This window comes from Ipomoea triloba, chromosome 1, assembly GCF_003576645.1.
Source record: "Ipomoea triloba cultivar NCNSP0323 chromosome 1, ASM357664v1".
In the NCBI taxonomy this organism is placed as follows: domain Eukaryota; kingdom Viridiplantae; phylum Streptophyta; class Magnoliopsida; order Solanales; family Convolvulaceae; genus Ipomoea; species Ipomoea triloba.
The window spans coordinates 33420450-33428969 of NC_044916.1; positions in this window are offsets into that span (position 1 = coordinate 33420450).

Here is an 8520-nt window from a genome sequence, read left to right on the forward strand (position 1 = left end):
CCCCCCCCCCCCCCCCCCCAATATATATATATATATATATATATATATATATATATATATATATATATTTATTTATTTATTTATTTCGTGGTGATTAATTGGCATACACTGTACAAGGACTAGACACAGAGTCTGTATCCATCACCATGTTTAGGCAACTAATAATTGAGATTTAGTGTTTTCCCTAATTTCTGATACGAGGGTCCTTCACTATTAATAAATAATTTTTTTAAAAAAAAATTGTCATTTTCACATCTGTTATATATGTTTTTTATTTTCTGGACCGCATATAACATTATTGTAAATACATACACTCATATCCGCAATAATTCTTAATTAAGATGCGTACTTCTCTACTCCTTGCCAATAAGTGTATGTAGCTAGTAAAACTTCAATCACATACTATATGCTAATAAATATATTTTATCCCTTAATGTTAAGAAGTCTGGGTTTGAATCCTTGAATTTAGGGTTAAAGTTGAGGATTAGTGGGCTTAATTATATATTTAAAGGATACCCTACTACACAAAATTTAGAAGGTGGATGTGTAGATCAGATCAGAGGCACATGCATTATTGGATGATGAGTGATCTGCATTCGAATGAGCTGCCTACTGGGACCCATTTGCTAACAACAAAACATTTGAGTTGGCAACCCTATTACTTGCATTAAATGCTGTTTCTCCCCCAAAGCCCCAATCTCATCTTTTAAAAAAATTATTATTAGTATTTATAGTATTATAAATGCGATTTATATTTAATGAAGTTATATTTATTCTATTCAGAATGAAATTTAGGTAGTGATGTCAAGCACTTTGTGCTCAGATAGATAATTATTCTCTTATATGGAAGGTCATGAGACAGTGGCTCTGTGTGCTTTAATAGGTTGAGAAAGTATAAATGAACAGATACTACAATGTAATAGAGTCGGTAGTACTCAAAAAAATTTAGGTAGTGATTATATGTTTTCCCTTAAATTAATTAAAGAGTTATATTTATTTTTCTAACAAATTATTGTATGATATAATTCTGAACATATATATATGTCATGGTTAGGTACAACAACATAATCCAAATTATATTGTTCAGATAGTTTTTAGAAATATTTACCCTGACTCTGTAAAAATTTCATTACAATATATTCTTAAATATTACTAATCGAAAAGCATGAGTTTGAGACAGATATTCATTGTTTTTAATTAAAGGTATATCATGTAAGATTGATTGTGTTTAATAATTTAAAAAAAAAACACCAAATTCAAATTCTTGTATTATCATCAAGACTTACAAATTTGACAAATATCAATTTATTACAAATTAAAATTATTTCGTGACGTGACACTATGATTGTCATTTTGAAAAAGTATTGATTTAATAGGCTATTGTGAATCGTAATTCAATCCATGACTTAATTAAGAATTAGTGCAATAATTCAATATTATAGGGTCAGTCTACTATTATATGGGTTGGATAAATATATAAATATAATACTTATGCTGGAAATTGAAATAAATTGTTTGTTACTTATACAGAAAAGTATAACATTTATGAGAAAATTTGTAATACTTATTAAAAATTCAACCTGTTTCACAAATGNATATATATATATATATATATATATATATATATATATATATATATATATATTTATTTATTTATTTATTTCGTGGTGATTAATTGGCATACACTGTACAAGGACTAGACACAGAGTCTGTATCCATCACCATGTTTAGGCAACTAATAATTGAGATTTAGTGTTTTCCCTAATTTCTGATACGAGGGTCCTTCACTATTAATAAATAATTTTTTTAAAAAAAAATTGTCATTTTCACATCTGTTATATATGTTTTTTATTTTCTGGACCGCATATAACATTATTGTAAATACATACACTCATATCCGCAATAATTCTTAATTAAGATGCGTACTTCTCTACTCCTTGCCAATAAGTGTATGTAGCTAGTAAAACTTCAATCACATACTATATGCTAATAAATATATTTTATCCCTTAATGTTAAGAAGTCTGGGTTTGAATCCTTGAATTTAGGGTTAAAGTTGAGGATTAGTGGGCTTAATTATATATTTAAAGGATACCCTACTACACAAAATTTAGAAGGTGGATGTGTAGATCAGATCAGAGGCACATGCATTATTGGATGATGAGTGATCTGCATTCGAATGAGCTGCCTACTGGGACCCATTTGCTAACAACAAAACATTTGAGTTGGCAACCCTATTACTTGCATTAAATGCTGTTTCTCCCCCAAAGCCCCAATCTCATCTTTTAAAAAAATTATTATTAGTATTTATAGTATTATAAATGCGATTTATATTTAATGAAGTTATATTTATTCTATTCAGAATGAAATTTAGGTAGTGATGTCAAGCACTTTGTGCTCAGATAGATAATTATTCTCTTATATGGAAGGTCATGAGACAGTGGCTCTGTGTGCTTTAATAGGTTGAGAAAGTATAAATGAACAGATACTACAATGTAATAGAGTCGGTAGTACTCAAAAAAATTTAGGTAGTGATTATATGTTTTCCCTTAAATTAATTAAAGAGTTATATTTATTTTTCTAACAAATTATTGTATGATATAATTCTGAACATATATATATGTCATGGTTAGGTACAACAACATAATCCAAATTATATTGTTCAGATAGTTTTTAGAAATATTTACCCTGACTCTGTAAAAATTTCATTACAATATATTCTTAAATATTACTAATCGAAAAGCATGAGTTTGAGACAGATATTCATTGTTTTTAATTAAAGGTATATCATGTAAGATTGATTGTGTTTAATAATTTAAAAAAAAAACACCAAATTCAAATTCTTGTATTATCATCAAGACTTACAAATTTGACAAATATCAATTTATTACAAATTAAAATTATTTCGTGACGTGACACTATGATTGTCATTTTGAAAAAGTATTGATTTAATAGGCTATTGTGAATCGTAATTCAATCCATGACTTAATTAAGAATTAGTGCAATAATTCAATATTATAGGGTCAGTCTACTATTATATGGGTTGGATAAATATATAAATATAATACTTATGCTGGAAATTGAAATAAATTGTTTGTTACTTATACAGAAAAGTATAACATTTATGAGAAAATTTGTAATACTTATTAAAAATTCAACCTGTTTCACAAATGAGCATATGTGAGATGATCTCTTAAGAGATTTTGTCAATATTAAAAATATATCACAAATAATGACATATTAAGTAATGAACATTAAGAAATAAATTTTTTTTAATCTTAAGATAAGCTCTACCAATTTGGTATATGTAGTTAGAGTTGGGTTCCTTATGCGTAGAATTGTAAAATTTGGTGTGAGTCAAACAAAATTCAATTTACCTTCTCATGTACCTAAGAAGTGTTAGTGGGGATTAAGGTATAATTTTTCTGATGGATATATTAGAAGTAGGACCCGATGTAAACTGACTCGAGGAGGAGGACAAGGGCGACCCGGGGCAAGCTCGAGATCTCGGCCTAGGCCTTGGGTACTCCGTGCGCCAAGGCCAACCTTGGCTTCACTGGACGACTCGGTCAACTGCAACCGCATGCCCTATTCACATGGGGCGGTTACAAGACTTTCCTTAGTATATAAGTCCAATAGTTTATCTCTCTTAGGACATCAAGTTTTCTTATAATCTCATTACATAGTGATTTAAAACAACATTCTTGTCCTTTCAGTATCTTGGTCTTTATCATTATCCTTTTATTATTATTCTTTTAATTATCGGGTTGACTACCCAGATTAATTTAAATAAAGTATAAAAGTTAAACAACTCCGATGGTGGGGTTTAGATTCTTTGGGCTAAAAATGATTTAGAAAGTATAGAACATATACTACATTGTAAACAATCATGAATATTTAAAAAAAAAAATTTATAAAGTTAAGCAACCCACCACTTTATTATTACTCCATATATATTGAGTAGCCTTTAGAATTAACTTTATTGAGTAGCCTTTAGAATTCATAAATATAGACATTTGTTCCCTTTTGAAAATAAGATTTTATACTCCATATCATCCAATTTATTATTCAAAATTCGGTTTTGGGGTTTTGATTTTTTGGGCTAAAAATGTTTGAGAAATTATAAAACAGATATTAATTTATAAAGAATTATGAGTATTTAAAAATAAAGATAAATAAAAGTTAAGCAACCCACTACTTTATATTACACAAAGTAACTTTGTTGAGTAGCCTTTGGAATTCATAAATATGGATATATGTTCCCATTTGAAAAGAATATTACATAAATATACTCCATATCATCGTCCAATTTTTTATTTATTTTTAAACTAAAAAGTTTAATACTTGAAAAGAAGAAAATGTCTTTTCATAACTAAAGTAAAGACAAAATAAATATAAATTATTGAACCTAAAAGTAGTGCTAAGTTTGAAATATATATATATATATATATATATATATATATATATATATATATAAAATTGTAGATGGACATCGATCTATAACACTCCAATAATTTGCTAGGTACAATGAAGGATAGGTAACATGGAAAATAGTAGACCAAGTCGGCTGGCGTGTGGTAGTGCACCATAAAGACTTAAATATTTTTCAAAAAAATATTTATTCGACATTTATTTTTTAAACATTCAACAAATAAAAAATCGCATTCCACTTATTTACTTTACAAAAAATATTAGCGAGTATAGATGTAAAGGATCAAATCTTATCATCAAAATACGATGACGTTTGTTGCTATGTAAATATAATTTAAGAAAATAAAATTAGATTTTAGATGGGATTAGAGCATTTCATGTTTTATTATATAGATTGCAAAAATATGTGTTATGTATTATACATTCGACACTTACCACTTAATTAATTATATAATTAAATTATAGTTAATTCAATAAATAATCCATCGACTACAGACGTTTATCAATTTTTATTCATGACTTTCAATTAGACCATAAATCGTCCCTTAACAATTAACATTTACTAATTTTAATTATCGACTTTCAATTTTATCATAAATGGTCAATTGACTGTTGATTTATTTCTAAATTTGGTCATCTGGTTAAATATCTATTTAGTAAACATTAAATTTATGGGTAATAAGGTAAAAAAAAATATTGGTTCTTTACATTCCCATTAATGATAACCCAGTGTATTAAGTTTATGAATACAATTTACCCATCTCAACAAATCAATTTTTACATTATTACCCTTAAGTTTAATGTTTACTAAATAGCTATTTAACTATATGATCAAATTAGATACAAAATCAATAGTCAAGAAACTATATATTTAAGATTAAATTGAAAGTTGAAGATAGAAAATTGTAAAAAATGTCAATATTACGTCAAGTGATCGTTTATTATGTAATTAAAAATTGAAAATTAAAATTAATAAATGTGAATAGTTAAAAAAAACAATTTCTAGAATTAACTCATTAAATTTTAAAGCATGCATGCGTGGACTAGCTAGTAAAATATTTTCATTTTATTTTTTTCCTTTATTCCCACCACTTTCTTGCTCGTGACCAAAATCACAAGCAAAATCAATGTGCTTTTCACAAAGTTTATCTACTTTTCCCCCTTTTTCTACTTTGATAATAATGGTGATTTTTTTTTTTAAATTGAAAAAGAAAGGAGAGCATGCATTTACTGCACGGGTCATTATACCTTCAAATAATCGATCATTGATTGTTGACAAAGTTACATTTAAGAGTGTTTAATAATCAATATTTCAACACAAAAAATCTCAAACAAATAAAATGTGGATTAGGATGTTAATTTGCAAAATTTATTGTTTATAGCCATTAAAATAATTCTGATGAATAGGTACTCGAACTCAAAATACAATGGCTCTTACTATGAACTACTTTCACTTTAAACATTTGCTTAACAACATATAACTCTTTTATGTTATATACATGCATCGACTTTCAACTAGAGTACAAATGATAAGGTTTCTCATCAAATCCAAAAGAAAAGTCCCTAACAAAAAATTACATACTGTACACAATATTTTGTGAATGTGATGTCTGATCGTATCAGATGATCAGACACGGCACCGACTTATGACATCGTTTTTAACATATATTGATGAGTATTATTATTAAATTGATTGTTGTTAAGAAAGGCAGGAATGAATGAAATCTTGTAAAGGGGGTCCTTTAAGAGATATAGGTCATTCTCATCCTCATCTTCAAAACTAAACCCTCAACTTGTCCAACTTCAATTCTTGTTTGGTGTTACGTCCAAATATTGTTCCAATAATCAACCAACAACCACTATACATACGACTATTGAGTGTGGAACAAAACATGTGCTCTCCCCTTACACGTGGCGTCTGGCTATTGGCTGGGCTCTACCCTTGCTTTTAGTCTACCCCTAGGGAGACACGCTGACCCTCCTTGTGAAGACATGCCAAATGAATTGGGTCCTACACAAACCCTAATGGATTATTCAGACCACAACAAACCCACCCAATTGGTTTAACTACATGATTTTGATAGATGTAATACCTTGCTTGTTTTTATTTTTAATTTATTTTTTACTTTTTTGTGATTTTTTAATTATTTTATTTCAAAATGATGGATATACAACTCAATTACAAAGATTTCAGGTAATGAATGCTCACAAATACAAAAATCTTTTGATTTCTAAAGAATTGTAGTATATACATCAAGATCAACCCATTAATCTAATGATATCAAAGTTTCAGACATTTGGGACAACTCTAGCAAAGTTGATCGCACATGGCTTGGTAACCACAAGGTTCCAAATTCCTTTTCATTTAATCTGCTTATTAACTTTCTCGATTTGAGTCTTATTGACAATCTTAACTTGTTTACCTCCTTTTTCCAATTAGGGTCATAATTTTGACTTCACATAGAGCACATATTTGGATAGCGACTTTAGACCTTCCTGAAAATCAATGTGTAGTTTTAGAAATGTCGACTTGTCAACTATTATTTATATGTGTCAATCTCGATCTTCTAAATTCGGCTGTTTTTTTTTTCTTTATTGTTATTAAAGTTTTTAAAAAATGGTGAAACTAAAGGCCTAAAGGCTTCGTTTAAGGAAACACAATTGAAGATACTGTTCCCTATTAGGGCACTTAAAGAGAAGGGCTCTAGGACATACTATTTATTGACATAATAAATTTGTTTATGACTTTATGGTCCTTAGATTCTAAGTTTAATTGGTAGTCATTGGCAAGTATATATGTTGTAGCACCAGCCCACCCTCATATTCATCAAGAAACACAATTAATAACATTGTAATAACAACATCAACTTGAATATATATCACTCTCACTACTACATAATGTACATGAATTCTTAATTGCACAATTTTACAACAAGTCTTGACCGATTAATTATTATTATCATCCGATTGAACAAGAAAATTTGATACTTTTATCTAGAATGTTCTGTTTCATATAATAAGAGTTGTTAGCACGATCAAGATCAAAAGATTTGCCGTCAAGTGCATGATGAATTTCAGGTAGTACTTCCAAAAATGTCAATTTCCTATAAACACTGTTAATTAAGATATGAAGAACAACAGAAGGAGCTGGTCATGTGAAATTGTCCCAACCAAAGAGATATTGGGGGGGTGGGGGGGGGGTGAGGGTTCCACCACCACCCCACAATTGCCTATAATCATTAAGGCAAAGTTGCATATATATGGAAACTTGAATTGAAGGGTTGTGCATGCCAGGCCAGTTGAAGACAAATGGTGAAGGGATCTGAGATGATAGGTCAATTGTGTATGTATTTATATATTATGACACTAGAAATAAAAGGTCAAAATTACTTAGGGTGTAGTGATCAATAAGTGTTGGGAAAATATCATTGGTTTCATTTGTTTTTCTTCCTGGGGATTGAAAGCTAATAAACCTGGGAAGATGATTAAGGTAGAAGACTACATATGGCAAAACCATGGCCTCAACACTGACACAATATAATGCAGTGTGATTGGTAAGTGAAAACAAGGCTGGTATTTTCCAGCATGAGGGGCCTCATCATTTGGTGGATGTGATCTATCCAAAACCATGGATGCCCACCTTAGCTTCTTTCATCTTCCAATTCATTTCTCAAATCATATATCCCATTTGGACACACAACAATTCATTGCTTTGATTTTTTTTTTCTCACACTCCTTTTGCATGCCATTTCTCTGGCCACTTATTTGAATTGGCATGCATTACATATATCTAAGTGTTTGCATGTCATCTCCCTTGTTCAAAACTAAATTGGAAATGGAAAATCTTTCTAAAACAAAACAACATTAAGTGCTTGAAGGGTTGAATCCAGCATCTTGTCATTGAAAGTTTAAAACGTGGCGTTAATTAACAGCTACACAATTATAACGAAATAAAGTTGTGACTTCTGTGTGGGTGCTACTAGTTATTGCATTTGACGTAAAAGTGCTTGATCTTGAGAGCAGAGCACTTGATGTTGGCAAGCTAAGTGGTGAAACATGAAACAAGTTAGCCTAAGAAAATCAATTTGTGC